At 40.4% G+C, this 17,649-nt stretch overlaps 1 long non-coding RNA gene across 2 annotated transcripts; it reads right to left on the bottom strand.

The window, feature by feature from the left end:
- Positions 1-13,109: 13,109 nt before the first annotated feature.
- LOC130749614 (uncharacterized) lies at positions 13,110-15,512 on the bottom strand. Of its 2 annotated transcripts, none has more exons than XR_009023004.1 (5): positions 15,248-15,512; positions 14,840-14,905; positions 14,138-14,710; positions 13,674-14,026; positions 13,110-13,494 (listed from the first exon to the last, which is right to left on the bottom strand). It is a non-coding gene; the product is annotated as an uncharacterized LOC130749614 (long non-coding RNA). The 2 variants fall into 2 exon arrangements; XR_009023003.1 differs by having other exon boundaries at positions 14,150-14,710; positions 15,248-15,490.
- Positions 15,513-17,649: the final 2,137 nt, after the last annotated feature.

The raw sequence follows: 17,649 nt of genomic DNA, 5'->3' as shown, positions 1-17,649 counted from the left end.
GAGAAAGCCTTGAGCAAATTGAATGGATGCACGCCCAAGAATGGAAGCCTTCTGTAAGACCTGGATTTACAGAACTAGTTACTTTTCCGACTCACGCGTAGGATCAGTGTAAGCGTGACAGGAGTTCGCCGTTTGAGAAAGATTAATGAAGAAGAAAGTTCAGGAATTGCTTGAGGAATGTTTCATAGTTGTTTTAGGAGTTAGTGCGAGTCGTCTGCACACCTGCCTTATGGCGAGAGTGTCCAGAATAGGCTAATTTCGCTCTTAAAGCAACGTTTAGGTGAGATTTCAAATCCTTGGGAAAATAAGAAGTTCTCTTTATTTTTCCTTCGACCAGTGTTTCATTTCGGAACCCTAGACTGTACGCACGATAGTATTCACTTCTCGGAAGTCCGACGACGCTAATTTCTTTGCTTCAAAACCCTAAATTCAATCACTGAATGAAGACTTTTTCTATTCGGAGCTTTTAACGAAGTTCCCGTCCGCGTTGCCAGATTTGTTTCGATGTTTCCAATCTTTCTTCAGAACGAAGTTTTGTCATCTGACCTTCACAGCAAAAAGTAGTTTTCCGGGACAGATTAACTTACACCGCTTTTGGGATTTTAGAGATCGTTTTTCCCTAATTATAGAGATTTGTTTTGAGTTCTGGAATTCTGTCGCCAGAATCTCTCTTAGAATTCACTGATGAACGTGCTGCAAAAATCGGAATCGCGAAATTTTCATTTTCCCGCGATTTCACCTTCTTATAAATAGTAAAAAAAATTCAAAATATCTCACAAAACACACCAAGGAGGCCGCGAGTTTAAGGGGAGAAGAGGAGAGAAAGATTTTCGCCGAAACTTGACCGATCTTAGCGCAGTTCGTCCCTACTTCAAGGTATCGAGGTAACTAGCTTGATTCTTACCTCTGATCATCGTTTTACTGCTTTTCTTTAGCCGTTTCTGTGCTCAAAGTTTCGAGCTTTTCGTAAAACCATCCGTTTTTCTTGATTTTTCGCTTGGGTTATCTTCTGTACTTACCCAAGAGCCTGGAACACTCGCCGATATACGCCGATTTTGATCGAGTTGTCAAGGATCTGAAAAACTGATTCAAAACCCTTTTTGCGCACATTTCGAAACTTTAATGTCGAAAAGTCGCAATCCGACTTCGTGCCTTTAGGATTAGTTGCTACAAATGTCGTTAGGAACATCGCTGTCAAATTTGTTTTCCGAAGTTTTAACTTTGATGTTTTGAGCTTTTATTCTGGACCAAAACGCCCCTGAATAGCCGTAATTCGATCCGATCGTCCGAAAATTTTTCCACAAGTGAAGAACGGGAATGCTTCACGAAGGTTGGGGAATTGCCTTCATCGAAGAACACCTGGGTGTATCTTCGGCATAGCGGGCTGAACCGACTATGCATGGGTTTGTAAGCGACACCCGAGCGGAAATGGTTAAACACTAGGCCGGTGTTAGGACTGACTCGATGGTGCCCATCCCAAACAACTATCCGGATCATATTGAATTGCATTTCACGCATACATTCACCCTGACTGGAATTGTGTGCTGTTTGCATTACTGAATTATTGTTAGAGCCGATAACATGCTAGGAATATATTTATATATATATATATATATATATATATATATAATGACATATATATATATATCCCCTAATCACATGTTGTTTGTATATCTACTCTATTCCGTGAGTTGACCCTAGCGCCTTGGCTTTGGTTTCATGTTTGTGTTTGGGCGGTCGGCCTGCTGCCAGATGTCGACGGTGGACTGGGTTTCGATAGTCTCTCCCTCGGGGGGGGATCAGGTTTGAGTTGGTTGACCGTTATGCCCCCACCGCTTGGGTGATCGATCTTGTGGATCATCAGGCGACGTACCGGGGAAGGGTCATGGAGGACCGGACTGACGAGCGTGGACGTCTGACGAAGGGAGTTTTACGACGCATGGAGCTGAGCTTCAACTTGCCAACTTCAGTTCGCTGTGGACTCGGTACTGGGAGGGTAGGTTTAGGCAGGCGTCATATTTTGTGTAGAGCTCTGATTCGTTTTGCTTTTGGGACATGGTAGGTTCCCGACACATGGCTTTTCGTGTGGTTCTCTTACTGAGGGATCACAGTGAGTCAGTCGGACTGTAGGGGTCTTGCTTAGGCCATTTTGAGGCCGACTTTCTCCTAGTGGATTGTACTTATAACTTTCTCACTCACACTTCTGGATCTGTATATATTTGCCTACGGGCACACTACTTTGGAGTCACTGCGAGTGCGCGTGACGTGGGAGTGCAGCTGAGGCTGTACTTGTTTATATATGTTGTACATCGGTTAGTTTAGTTTGCTGGGTTAAGTCTTTATTCCTTATCGCTTTAATTAAAAGGAAACAAACGAAAAAAAATACTTGTTTTTCGCGTAAAATTTATTTTTGTGTTACTAAAGTGACACCTGGAAATCGGGGTGTTACACCTTCAAGCGCTCATACTTTTCCTCCATCTTCCGGCACTTAGCCTGAGCAGCAGTTTGTTTGGCATTAATGGTTTCCTTCAAGGACTTGGTTTTCTGCAGGAGCAAGTCAGAAGTCGCCAGGGCTGCAGTTAACTTAGCACATTTTTCTTCAGTTGACTTCAGGTGCTTATTGGCGGTATCGGTGTCGCTTTTCGCTCGCTCATACGCAACCTTCCAATCAGCTGCCTTTTTTTCAAGACGATTCTTGGCCGAATGCATGTCCTTCACATACTGAGCCATTCCCGCCACAGTACTGGCGGCCGAAAGCGCATGATGAATGGCCATGGAAGCAATGTTGGGGGGACTTTGACCAGAGATGTCCTTGTGGAGCCTGTTGTCAAAAGTTCGGTTCATAAAATCCAAACCATTAAAATGGGGATCAGACAAACTCAGCAAGGTAGGAAGGGCATCGCCTCCAACGGCTGAACTAGAGCCAGCATGAACAAGTGGTGTCAGGGGGCGGTTAATCAGCGCATTTGGATCCCCACGGGGTGGCGGGCCGTTATCATGTCCCTTATTTTTCTCTGCCGGTTTGCCCCTTGAGGCCAAGCCGGATTGATTTAGGGTCGACTGGTGCAAGGGTTTGTCACCAGCAACTTTTTCAGCGGCGCCCGAAGTCTTCTGGCGCTTAGGGTCTCTGACGTTATCTGAGTCAGAGGTACCCTCATGTCTTTTCTTCTACTCAGCCTCAGCAACCCTTTTTCTCGCCACCTCAGCAGATTGGGCGAGATACTCCTTCATCTTCAAGGGGTTAGCATCAACCTTACCTTTACCCATCGTACCTGCACAAGAAAGTGTTACAGTTAAGAGTGATGAATGAATGACAAATCAAGTTATATGTAAAGATCATTAACTTACTATAAAATTGATTCAAGGTGCCAGTTTTTGACGCCTCAATCATGTCATGACTAGAGAATACCGTCAACGATCGAAGATAATCAGCAACCCCTCGCTCGGAATCGTCTAAGACGTCATACGAAACAGAGATTTTCCGGCGATAATTTTTTGTCCAGTAAAAAGGGAAGAGAGGGCAATTGTTGGAATCCCGGAACAAATTTTTTACTTCAGGCGACTCAACAACTTAAAATACTTTTTCTGCCACACTGTAATGACTCTTAAGAGCAGTGAACCGACTCATTTTCTTGCGGGCTAGGAGAGGAACCCACTTGACGGAAGTAGGTTTTTTAGTAACAGATTTATAGAAAAGAAGAAACAAAGGGTAGGTGGGCGTGAAGCTCAGATGATCACACAAGATTTCGAAACAACGGATAAAGCCCCAGGTGTTGGGCTGGAGCTGGCAAGGCACCACATTCAAAAAGGATAAAACATGACATAAAAAAGGTGAAAAAGGAAGTTTGATATTTAGATCAACGAAAAAATAGCCATAGACATAAAAGAACTCGGGCGACTCATCTGACGCGTCTTTTCGCAAAAGGACGCAATCATCCTCGCCACATGGGAGAACATTCAGCTGCAGATCATCATTACACGAAGTGGCGGGATTCACTTTCGTAAACCCTTGGGTTGATATTCGAAGCGAATTAATACTCCAATACTGCCCCAGATATAGCGCCACAAACACTTATCCTCAACTAAATGTGCGTCTGTTCGCCATTCAGGCGAGGATAAACCTTCATTGGAAGAGAAGACAGAATCAACAGAACCGGCTGGCCCAGAATCCTCGTGAATAGAAGGCGAGGAATGAATTTCAATGACAGAGGGGGGAGAAATTTCACCGCCCGATGAAGGTGAGGAAAGTTCTAAAGAGGAAACGCTAACACTATTCAATGACATACTGTGTAATCTCATGGAAGGTTTAAAAGAGGAAGATGAACAGAGTCAAGAAAGATAGAAAGAAAATAAAATGAGAAAGAAGGATGCAAAGAACTCACCGGAGGAGGGTATGAGAGATTGGGTGAGGAGAGCGTCGACTAAAGAGGAACACCGCGCAATGACGACGGCCGGAGCAAGCAGGACGAATCAGAGCAAGGAGGAAGTAGTTCTCCAGAAAAAGGGAACGAGCGGTAAAGTTGCAAAAAGTAAAAAGGGAAGAAGAAAGAAGGAGAGGTTTTATAGAGGAAAAAAGAAGAGAGAGAATGAGTGGGAAAGAGTACGAATCGTCGAGACTTTTGAAAAAGAATTTGAAAAGATTTGAAAAAGCGTAACTGAAATCCCGCGATCCAAGGTTTTCCTAAACGAAGCAACTCCTCGAGACGCACGCACACATAGATTGCATTCATTACTAATGATGGCAAAATCCGGGAAAAGAGGAATTCGTGTGTCAGTGAAAAAGATTTGATTGACGTTTGATTAACACTTAAACGAAGACCGCCAAGCAGGCAATACACGCCAGTATTAGGGAAGGATACACGCTACTAAAAGAGGGCGAAGCATGCACTAGGCGATGGACACATTTTGACTCAAGAATCTTGAACCTCATGTCTTGGGGGCTTGTGGGCTGGGCGGGGCATCCCTAATGTGATGCCCGCCCAAAACACTCGTAGAAGATGGCAGCGCGCCAGGGCTGGCAAGGGTCACGGGCGATGATGAAAGGTCTGTTGTTCTACCGGTGGTCCCATCTGCCAGCTAGAAGATTCTTTTGGATTTGTCTTATCTGTATAGGGATTTGGGCCTCGTCTGTAAAGGCCCAAATATGGGAACAATCTAGATGTTGACCTTACCCTCTATAAAAGGGAGGTTTTTACCTTGTATCTGACAACTTTGATGACAATTAAGGAGAATATTTCCTTTTATTATATCATGTCTTTATTTGAGCTCTGCTATGGTTTTCTGAGTGTACTTTTCTTACCTAAGATATTCCCTAGTACATAACAGTGATGAAGATGATGGAGGGTTTAATTTAGATTTACCTTACTTATTTACCACATGGGTTAATCTTAAATGAACCCTAATCATTCTCTAACTATTTACTTAATAATTGTATAATATACAATATTAACTATTTTAATTTTCAAAAATATAAAAAAATACAAAATACTTGAAGTAGCAGGTCAAAAGGTATATGTGCAACCTTACACAAGTTTTTAGGTGATCATAATAAATTTTCCCCCCAAATAATGAATGAGATAAAAAAAATTAATATTCTTATGATTTTAAGAATTCCTATGCCATATCAAAAAAAAAAAAAATCCAGCGCAAATTTGCAATTTTTATTTGAGGAGGGATCAATGGACTCTGGGAGTAAATTAAAAAAAAATTGACTCCAAATCTTGACCCTTGTTTTTATCATAAATGAACGGCTGAGATCAGTTTTTAAACTTGTCACGTGACCCCTCTAACTCTCTTTGTCTCTTCCTTGCCATTCCTTTTCGCAAGTCAGCAACGCCACCAGCCCACCGCCATATCCTACTCCAGAGCGGCAGCAACGACAACTTTGGGAGCCTGTCATCTGGTCTTTGATGTTGTGCATAGACTGAAGATTACTTTGATCTATCTCCACCGATGACATGTTTCTTTACTTTTCATAAATAGAAGATCTAGATACTTGATGCCATATGTGAGCAATTGGTATTTTGGTATCATACTCAAGGAACATACAAAGAAAGAGGAAAGAGAAGGAGACCCCATTGCAGAACTGTTTTTATTACTCTATAACCTTGAGATCTCGTGATTATGATGGAGAAGAGCTATTTTCTTGGGCATTTCTTCCAAAATGTCAAATAACAATTTTATCCCAAAAGTTTAAGCTGCTGGGTAAGAGCCACATTAATGGTTTTATATTAAATTCTAACACGCCCTCTCACGCAATAGCCCTTTGGGATTGAAGCGTGGATAAATGCACAGACCCACCTACCATGTGCTTAATTAAATTCCACTTTTTAATTAGAAAGTAAGGGGAGTAAGGATCGAATTCAAGACCTCTCGGCCATAGAGGCTCTGATACCATGTCAGATAACCACTTATCCCAAAAGCTTAAGCTGCTGGGTAAGGGTCACATTAATGGTTTTATATTAAATTCTAACACAAAATCTACTCTAAACTTGCATTCTTCTATGAAAACAGTACTTTGATCACTTGTAAAATTGGAAGCTTTTGCGTTTTCGCAAGACATCAATGGAGGACCTGGGTTGTTTATGTTTTCAGAAGACACCTCTGAATTGGTTTGCGAAGAAGAACCAGAAAGAAACCAGTAGTCACGTGACAAGTTTAAAAACTGATCTTTGCCGTTAATTTATGATAAAAACAAGGGTCGAGTCAATATATCCTCCTCTTTTTATTTTTACTAAAACTGAAATAATTGAACACATTCTTTTTGTATTAATAAAATTTTTATTTTTAAAATTAAGTGTTACATGCTTAATTCTCCTTAAGCAAAGTCTCGAGTTCGAGTCTTATGAATGAAAAATCTCTCGCTGAAAAAGTTAGCACCACCATGATATGGATATTTCTGGCTCGAACAAAATTTTCTCCAAAGAAAAACACCTGTCTTACACAAAAAAGTGGCTAAAAAATAACCCCATAACTTCTTGAATTGAAATACTCGTAGCTAAAAAAATACTGTGAGGTTGGCTCATTCAGTAAAATTCAAGTAGTTCTAAAAGCCTGCATATTATATTTAATGAAGCTCTCATATATTTTGTATATGCAAACATTGTCACCTACATGAACATAAGTTAGGTATATAGCCATTGGCATATCGCCGAGGGTTAACTCATTTTGTAAGAGTTATGATATATAAAGTTTGAAGAGAATTAAGGGTGAAGGAATTAGGGGTTATGGTTCAAACCTTGGTGAAAGAACTAATTTACCAACATTATTAACAACTAGTATTTGCCTATAAAAAAATATGGCCACCTACATCAAGTCGTGGTGCCCACTAGGGTGGACACTTTCAATATTGGTCCACCGGTGGACCAAGCCTGAACACCGTTGGATTTAAGCATCTTGGAATATTCTTTATTTAAACGGTTAGGATTAAGTGAATGGTAAAAGGGTGCAAATGTAAATTAACAACCCCTGGTCCCCCTCTTCTTCTCCACCTTCTGGAAAATGATGGTGGCTTCCAGCCTACACTTCTCTCTCTGCCGCCCGCCGCCGCCGCTACACTTCTCTCTCCGTCGCCGCTACAGATGCTAATGGTTGGCCCTCCTCCGCCGCTGTACTCAATGGGTGTGTGGTGATTGTGTTGGAAATAGGTACTGGGAAAATCATGAGTGTCATTTGTAGTGCTTTGCAATGGGTGCTTGATCGGAAACGGGAAGCAGCAGAGTTTGTAGGTGGTAGTAAGGATCAAGCTAATAAGTGATGTCGAGTTCTGCTAGCATTCCAGTAGCCACACTTATTGTTGTGCTCATATCTATGTCAAATGGGAAGTAAATACTTCTTAATTTATAAATAATTATATGCATATCACTCTGGTATTTGCTTCCGCAAGAGGCGAGGCGCGGGGGTGAGAACTGCATTGGGGATCGGAGGCTCGGCGGAGGATGGGGCTTCAAGGTGTAGTGCCAACTTGGTTGCTTCCATTCGCTGCTTCTATGGTGACCGAAGGGATTGTGTGTGTGTGGGGGGGGGGGGGGGGGGGTTATGGCAAGAGGAGAAAGGGGTTTTGTTTCCTGAAAGGGAAGGCTTGGATCGTAAAGGTTTTGTGGTCTATGTCTGATTTAGAATTTCATTCAAATGTATGTTCATAACCCCTTCACTCTTTCCTGCATTAAATTTCGTTGTTTCTTTCATGGGTATTGCTCAAGTAAGAAACTTTTTCAACTATGTTTAAACAACGCATTGAAAATCTGGGCACTGTGTTTAGATGGTTTCATCTGCGTGTAGTCGCTAGAGCAAGTTGATGCGTTGAAATTGGATATTGAAATTCAAAAGGATCAGATCTGATGATTTTGGATGTGTCTGAAGAGTTAGCTTACATGAACTTTATTTGCACACTGTGTTCATTTTCAAAGAGATTCAGATCTGTGGGGAAGGGTCATAGATTGGTCGGTGATGAACCAGAGAGGCAGAGAGGGTTCTTTTGGGATTTTTTTAACATATTTTTTTATTTGGTAGAAATTACTAATATAACCCTTGGTCCACCGGTGGACCAATAATGAAAGTGTCCACCCTAGTGGGCACCTCAAGTCGTATAACCTCAAAAGGTTTGAGGCTAGTTTGGCATTTTTTTTTTTGAATATGACTCCAACTTTCCAATTTTCTTTCTGCCTGAATAAGAGAAAAAGTTTTTTAAGTGGGACCCACAAAAAAATTTCCTTTCTTTCATTCCAGTACTAGGGGACATAAAAGTTGGAGGATTAATGAAGGGTGAAGGGGTCATGGTTCAAACCTTAGTGAAATAACTAACTTACTAACATTATTAACAACTAGCATTTGCCTTTAAGAAAAGTATGCCCACCTGCATCAAGCCGTAAAACCTCAAAAAGTTTGAGGGTAATTTGGTAATTTTCATGAAAAAATGACTCGAACTTTCCAATTGGGGGTTGGATTTGGAACCTCATCTATTAGATTTTTCACCCCACTTTAAAGAGGGGAAATACGGAAATGTCTCTGTGCGTTTAACTTTGGAAAATGAAGTTTCGAAGAGCATTAGAAGTTAAAGTTCCGAAGCACATCAGTATTAAACAGAACACGAGGACTCAAACCTTTCACTTTCAGTTCACATCTTTTATCTTGAAGTTCCGAAGCATCACTCAATCTTGAAGTTCTGAAGCAAAGCCCCAAACCTCTTGCTGTTATTCATCTTGGTGCGACCTCAAAGTCTTGTTTCTTCATCATCTTCGTCAATTAAAACCTCAATTCAACCCTTGAGGTAAGTTTTCGTTTACTTTCCTCTTAAATTCCATGTTGTTGTTGCTATATGCGTTAAATTAGGGTGTTAAATAGTGAATTAGGCATGTGAATTTGGTAAGTTAGGGTTTGAAATTGGAAAATTTTGGGGTTAGAGGATTTGGGGATCGTGGGGTTTCAATTTGGGGATTTAATTTCCTGCGTATCGAAGCAATTCAGAACTTCAAAGTTTCGGAACTTAAAGTTCCAAATGGTATAAACCATAGTTTTTGCTACCTGACTGAACTATTTTTGTTCTCATATTTCCAGCACTCACATTGTAGCTTAGTTATCATTTGTTTCATTAGGATTACTATTATCTTGTCCTTCTCTTGATCAGTGAAATAATCGCGGATCACGACAAATCGCGATGAGGCCAAAATTCGCTATGTCATATAGTGAATAGCGTCGCAGACAAATAGCGGAAACCGCATAGCGGTTAAAAATAAGTAAAACTTTATATAAAAAAAACTTGTCACCAAAGAAGAATGAAATAAAATACAGAGACAGAATAAAAAGCTGAAAACAGAGGGTGAAGTTCCGAAGCATCACTCAATCTTGAAGTTCCGAAGCAAAGCCCCAAACCTCTTGCTGTTACTCATCTTGGTGCGACCTCAAAGTCTTGTTTCTTCATCATCTTCGTCAATTAAAACCTCAATTCAACCCGAGGTAAGTTTTCGTTTACTTTCCTCTTAAATTCCATGTTGTTGTTGCTATATGCGTTAAATTAGGGTGTTAAATAGTGAATTAGGCATGTGAATTTGGTAAGTTAGGGTTTGAAATTGGAAAATTTTGGGGTTAGAGGATTTGGGGATCGTGGGGTTTCGATTTGGGGATTTAATTTCCTGCGTATCGAAGCAATTCAGAACTTCAAAGTTTCGGAACTTAAAGTTCCAAATGGTATAAACCATAGTTTTTGCCACCTGACTGAACTATTTTTGTTCTCATATTTCCAGCACTCACATTGTAGCTTAGTTATCATTTGTTTCATTAGGATTACTATTATCTTGTCCTTCTCTTGACCAGTGAAATAATCGCGGATCACGACAAATCGCGATGAGGCCAAAATTCGCTATGTCATATAGTGAATAGCGTCGCAGACAAATAGCGGAAACCGCATAGCGGTTAAAAATAAGTAAAACTTTATATAAAAAAAAAACTTGTCACCAAAGAAGAATGAAATAAAATACAGAGACAGAATAAAAAGCTGAAAACAGAGGGTGAATAAATGAAAAACAGAGATTGGAACTGTGAAGAAAGAACGAAGTGAAAGAGATAAGGAAAGAGACATGACAGAAAAAAAAAACAGATAAATGTGAATTGTGAATAACGAACAAATGAAAGAAAGAAAAAGTGAAGAGATAAGGAAAGGAAGCAGAGTGAAAAAAAATAAAAGCAGATTTTGAATTCTGAAAATGTGAATTGTGAATAGCGAACAAATGAAAAAAGAAAAAGAAAGAAAGGAGATTCTGGAAATTTGAAGAAAGGAAAGAAAATAGTAAAAAAAAAAAAAAATGTGGCATTACATTCTCCAAAGTCCAAGCGATGCCATTTTAGAAAAATCCCTCAAATCACACGTGAAATTAACTCCCACAAGATATTTCCGCTTTGCCCATCGCGGCGTTATTGCGAGTTGCGGCCGCGATCGCGTGTGTCGCGGTGGCCGCAATGTCGCGGCGTATCGATTGCGGCGGGTCAAATTTCCGCTACGCTATAGCGGGTTGCGGTCGTTATAACCGCTATAGCGGGTTGCAACCGTTATAATCTCTATAGCGGGTGGCAGTTATAACGGCAACAACCCGCTATAACGTAGCGGAAATTTGACCCGCCGCAATCGCTACGCCACAGCATTGTAGCCACCGTGACAAACGCGATCGCGGCCGCATTTCTCAATAACGCCGCGATGGGCAAAGCGGAAATATCGGCAGAGAGTTAATTTCACGTGTGATTTGAGGGTTTTTTCTAAAATGGCACCACTTGGAGAATGTAATACCACCGATTGATTTAATTGGATGCCAACTAGTGGAAGAAAATGGCACCGCTTGGACTTTGGAGAATGTAATGCCACCGACTGATTTTTCTAAAATGGCACCGCTTGGACATTGGAGAATGTATGCCACTTCTTTTTTTTCACACTATTTTCTTTCCTTTTCTCTTTTCGTTCCTTCTTTCTTCAAATTTCTAGACTCTGTTTTGTTTCTTTTTCTTTTTTTATTTGTTCACTATTCACAATTCACATTTTTAGAATTCAGAATCTGTTTTTATTTTTTTTCACTCTACTTGGTTTCCTTATTTCTTCACTTTTTCTTTCTTTCATTTGTTCGTTATTCAAAATTCACGTTTATCTGTTTTTTTTTTCACTCTTTTCTCTTTCCTTATCTCTTTCACTTTGTTCTTTCTTCACAGTTCCAGTCTCTGTTTTTCATTATTCACCCTATGTTTTCTGTTTTTTATTCTGTCTCTGTATTTTATTTCGTTCTTCTTTGGTGACAAGCTGTTTTTTAAATAAATTTTTACTTATTTTTAACCGTTATGCGGTTTCCGCTATTTGTTCGCGACGCTATCCAATATATGACATAGCGAATTTTGGCCTATCGCAATTTGCTGCGATCCGCGATTAATTACACTGATTCTTTGTGATTTACGTAGATGTTATTTATTGTAGCTTAGTTGTCATTTGTGGATGGAAAAATACAAGCTTAGTTGTTATTTAATGAAAACATTAGCATGCTTATTCTACATTTTGGGTGCCCACTAGGGTGGGGAAGTATGAAACTGGTCCATCGGTGGACCACCCATCTGGATCGTCCATCTATATTATTTTAAGGTTGCGGTCAAGATCTTGTACCTTTCACCTGGCAATCAAGTCACAATGATGTTGGTGACATATTTTGCAAAATTTGCTAAGGCACCCCTTTGTAGGACTCGTATTTGGTCCGCTATCCACCCCGAATTTGTGACGTCACTACTCTGTCGTCCCTCTCTCTCTCTCAACCCTCTCTCTCTCTTGTGATGGTCTGAGTTGTTACCCCAACTAATTCAAATGTAATGCTCTGGGTCTTGGTCTGTGTTTTTACCCTTTTTAGTTTATGGTTAGTTTCTCTCCACTTTTCTGAGTTTGTTGCCCCCGCCCCCAGTTATGCATATCTTGTTTGTTCATATGACCCATATATGGTCGAAGCGGTGGTTGATGTGTTCGTTAAGTTGTGGAAACGATAACTAGTAGGAAAAATGTTGGAAATTTCGGAAAAAAAGACGCGTTTGGTGAGTGGGGATGCATGCATGTCACCTGTTCGACGAATTTCTCCACTGGAGATGTGTCCATTTTGTGCAATCGGTGGGAGTAACTGTGCATTGGTTCCAAAAGTAATTTGTTGGGCAGTTTGCAGTTTTGGGTAAAAGTAGTTTATTGTGGTTCAGAAATGTGCATCTACAAGAGGGTGTGGTGATGTGGGTGTACGTGAAAAGGGTCGTGAAAAGAGCCATGTGAAACAGATTTTGAGGCTTTAATCCATAACTGGCTCTAGATGTAATGGCCTTTGACTGAGCCTTTAACCCCGTTGTCTTTATACCCTGTTGTACTACCCCTTTGTACCATGGTTGAAGATGATGTTTGAAGATGATTTTTGAACTCGTAATATAGTTATTTGAGGACACGATTGTTGTTAAGATTGGCCTTTTACTGAACTTGATCTTTTAGTATTGCAATAAATGCGGAACAGATATATTGAGTTGTTGATAGTACCACGATAACAATGTAGCTAATCCGACCGTATAGATGGATGGCATGTTTTAAATCCTGAACGCATTAACACTAACTTGAATTGCATCAAAATACTGAATTTGAAAAGGTGAAAACAAGGGTCACAAGATCTGATACATAAAAGTGTGAATAACAAGTTTGATAGTAGGATGAGATAGTAGTTTGTTAACAAGGTAGCCATAAACAAAACAAGAAGAATTTAAACATAAAGGATTTCTAATTGCCGCGCATGACACGCAGGAGCAATTACGGTTGGGTGTGTTCCCAGTAGACAGGTTTGAGTCCTTGCACAACACATACCAACCCATCATCAAATATGCTTCATTCTTGCTTCTTGTTTGGGGAAATATTTCACATTCTGCAGTCAATTCTGTCTGCAGCACGCTCACATTTAAGGTTGTCATTCCATTAAGTAGGACTATCCCTGCAACCCTTGCAGGTAAATGCTACAACAATGAAGTTGAAAAATATCATGAGTAACCAAAAGATATATGAATTCAACAAAGATGTAACCAAATATTTTTACAAAAATATGAATCCACCAAAGATCTAAATGTTGAGATGAAAGAGATTGTTACAAAAATACGAATCCACACCAAAGATGTAAATGTTGAGATGAACTTACCAAAGGTGCTCTACCATCAACAAACCTACTAGTCACACCCTTTTCCCATTGAAAGACTTGTTGTTTAGGTAAGACTGGAACGTTGTCCTCAGGTTCAGAGTCTGAATCAGAGATAAGGTTGATAACTGGAGGGTCACTAGGGTACTTAATCTCAGGTCCATTTTCATTGTTACGAAACATGCGGAGCTTAAAATAGCTAATTGTTCAACTCCGGTGGTAAACGCAGGCCTGTCGTGCTTTAATCCTACTGTCAACTGCCTAGAATTTCCATTGGGATCTGCTGCTAAAACGTCATGACCAGCTATTACGTGCTCTCAATGTGAATAAAACCTTCTGCTAATGTAGATAAAGTCCTACATGTAAAGGTGACCAGATTTGAATGAAATTATACTGAAGTAAATCTAAAGGATTGATAAACATGTACCATTGGTATAGATACTGTGATAATAAACACACAGATTTACCTTCGTATTTACCTGATTTGGTCTCAAGTACATTCCAAATCCCCTATGAAAGGGGTCTTCACCTACTGTTTTTGGGGTTCCATGACAAGTCGATTTTTGCAGAGAAACGAGAGAAAAAGCAATCTTTATCACAATTTTCTGCTACAAGACAAAGTGCATGTTGCTCATTTTGGCGGTGCATCCACACCTTGTCTCAATTTTTGTTTCCCGCTTCCGATTTGGCCTAATTCTGTTTTTCTCCTCACGAAAGCCTTCCTTGTGACACTCCAAATCTTGCTGCACAATCTCACCTTGCTTGTTTCTCAAAATTTTGTTTTTTTCGTATCGAGAATCCCTTCACTCTAGCATAGATGTTGTAGAACTCAAATGCTACTTGCCGGTTTAAAAAGTGATACTTCTTAAACTCATTCTCGTTCAGACAATCCCACAGAGTATGCGCTGCATCATCCATACTATTCACCGCCACACCTCCGCCAATTTCATCCTCACCAATTGACTCACAAGGGGTGATTGTAGGTGATGAAAGAATGCCAGCAACAACAACGCTTTTGCCTTTACCATTCGACGAAAAACCTACAAGAACATTGGGAGCGAATCAGCAACCAGTAAGGTCAATTGTTTTCAGCTCTCCCAACATAAAACATGATAAATTTTCTTAGATGATGATGTGTTCTCCACAGGATGATATCATAGCAATTATACCTTCAGCTGAACTCCAGCTTGGAATTCCTAAATCCTCCATCGGTCCTTGGTATCAATAGCCAAAATCTGTCAAAATAGAATGCAGGAGAACCAGACCAGATCACAAAAATGTCAGGAACTAAACCAGATCAACAAAACCTTTTTAACCAATCATAATCTTGAATCGAAATCATCTTGCACTTACATTAAGCTGTCAAAATCATTACACCAAATCCTTTTTTCGTAATGTTAAGCACCCAAATTCCTAAGTTACAATATTTGATACTGACTCCAAAACTCTTTTTCCAAAATCATACACAAAAAATCCCCAAATTATTGCCCTAATTTATTACACGATTCAGGAGAATTAAACGACGAAAGATAGATTTAATAAATAAATTTAGATCTCAGCTATTTACTTGGACTTACCAGTTTCGTCAGTGAGGGAGATCCGAATGGAGGAGTTTGTCTTACGAATCACCAACTTGAACACCAAGTTCAGTCCTCACAAATGGAGATCGAAACAAAGTCAGTCTTACATCGCCAACTTAAAGCAACCGCCCAAAACAGAAATGGAGATCAAAACAGAGTCAGGCTTACAACACCAGAGGTGCCGGAACCAACAACGGCAGAGCACGCGAGACCACACACACACAGGACGAATGGAGGTACAACCATATATAAGCAATTGTTTGGCCACATCTCTAGCCAATGTGGGACTCTAACACACCCCCTCACGTCCAGTGTAGAACATCTGGAGCATGGAATGAAACGGGTGGCCCAAATATGGGAGATCTCCACAAATGGATCTAGGATAGGGGCCCAGGCCCATGGTCAAACAACCATCAGCTCTGATACCATATTAGAAATTGGGAGGCCTATACTCAACCACAAAAGCTAGCTCAAGAGTTAAGGTTTGCACTATCCTTATAAAGCTTATCTTGGCTCTATCTCTAGCCAATGTGGGACTTCTAATGTAACACCCCAATTTCTCAACTGAGGAGTCACATTAGTAACCTAACAAAGTCTAAGGACCAATCTGCAATCCCTAAAAACCAAGGGAATTTTTTTCTGTAAAACAACTAAACACTTCGGCTAAAAGGTTGGAAACATACCATAACTTTATTTAGATAACTTGTTTCCCGATATACAGTAATAATAGTTTACAATACCATAAGTAAGGTTCAGAATAAACATGCGCACTTTAACAGTGGCGGAAGCAAGACTTTAATAACAGAGTTCTCATAAAGTAAAAGTGACTCCAACATAATCCACAAGAAGAGAAGCAAAGCTGCTTCTCATACCTCTACTCCACCGCTTACAACTCGATCTCCAACTCGAGTAGCTATGCATCGGCGGAAGGATCTCCATCGCCTAATAGCGTTAAGCGCCCAAACAACAAGTAGCAAATAGAAAGGGTTAACTCCATGCAATTACCATGTATAAAGAGAAAATCATGCTGTTCGAATTTAATTACCTGGCATGGTAAATAACTAGCAACATAACTCAACTCATATATCAACAACTTAAACATAAATCGGACTCAGATAATAATAACCTCAACAATGTAACATCAAATCAGATATCAATAAACCAATACGAAAATCCAACAACATAGGGTCAGGTGTTAGTTCCCTATAATGCAACTATATGCTGCTAACAAAATGGATCGATCAATATCGTCTCTCAAGACGGGACAATGATAGGACACACCTCCTCATCGCCACTTATAACGTCATACATGACGGGACAATCATAGGACACACCTCCTAATCGCCACTTAACGTCACACAAGACGGGACAATCATAGGACACACCTCCTGATCGCCACTTAGCATCTCGCAAGATGGGACAATGATAGGACACACCTCCTCATCGCCACTTAACGTCACACAAGACGGGACAATCATAGGACACACCTCCTGATCGCCACTTAGCATCTCGCAAGATGGGACAATGATAGGACACACCTCCTCATCGCCACTTAACGTCACACAAGACGGGACAATCATAGGACACACCTCCTGATCGCCACTTAGCATCTCGCAAGATGGGACAATGATAGGACACACCTCCTCATCGCCACTTGACTCAAGCCCTATATGCCAAGTCAGACAATAACAAAGCCCACCCAAGGACCAATCCAAAGTAACCACATGTTCCATCCACTAGGAAGCAGTAACGACAGAAACCAGTAAACGGCCGAAGCCTCTCAGAAAACATTTTCCAAATTCAGCATAATAATCATAATCATCTGCCAATCAATATAAACATCTTCATCTCAAACACAGGCAGTGCGATAAAAGCATGCAAGACTCAAAGACGCTCTAAAACCGAGTTACCCTTACCTTCGTGAGTAGAAGTTGGGCATGGAAATTGCGAACCTAGAACAAAGAAAACACAATCATCAACACAAGCTTCACTAGGAGCAACACGATCTACTAATACTAATCGAAATCGTAAAGAAAGCCTCTAAAGCTTCAGAGTTCCTATTTAGGCACAAATTGACAACGGAGACTTCGTTCGCTAAAACGAGCATAACTCGAGCTACAGAACTCAGAATGACACGAAACCGGCGCCAAAATTTCGACAATTGAAAGAGCTACGCAATGGCTCAGGTCATAGAGACCCAAAAATTATTTTTGGACACGGTACCCAAGCAATTAGGTTTCGGCCACTATGGAAAATAGGGTTTTCGAACTTTTTCTTCGATCTAAATCAATTCACAAGGTAGTTTTAGGGTAAAACTAAGGCAAAGAAATTGTCGGAACAATTTTCGGACAATCGGGTCGAAATACGACTATCCAGGGGCATTTTGGTCCAAAATAAAG

The sequence above is a fragment of the Lotus japonicus genome, chromosome 3, assembly GCF_012489685.1.
Source record: "Lotus japonicus ecotype B-129 chromosome 3, LjGifu_v1.2".
NCBI classification, from domain to species: Eukaryota; Viridiplantae; Streptophyta; class Magnoliopsida; order Fabales; family Fabaceae; genus Lotus; species Lotus japonicus.
The sequence above is the reverse complement of the archived record's forward strand: the minus strand, read 5'-3'. Positions and strand labels throughout refer to the sequence as shown.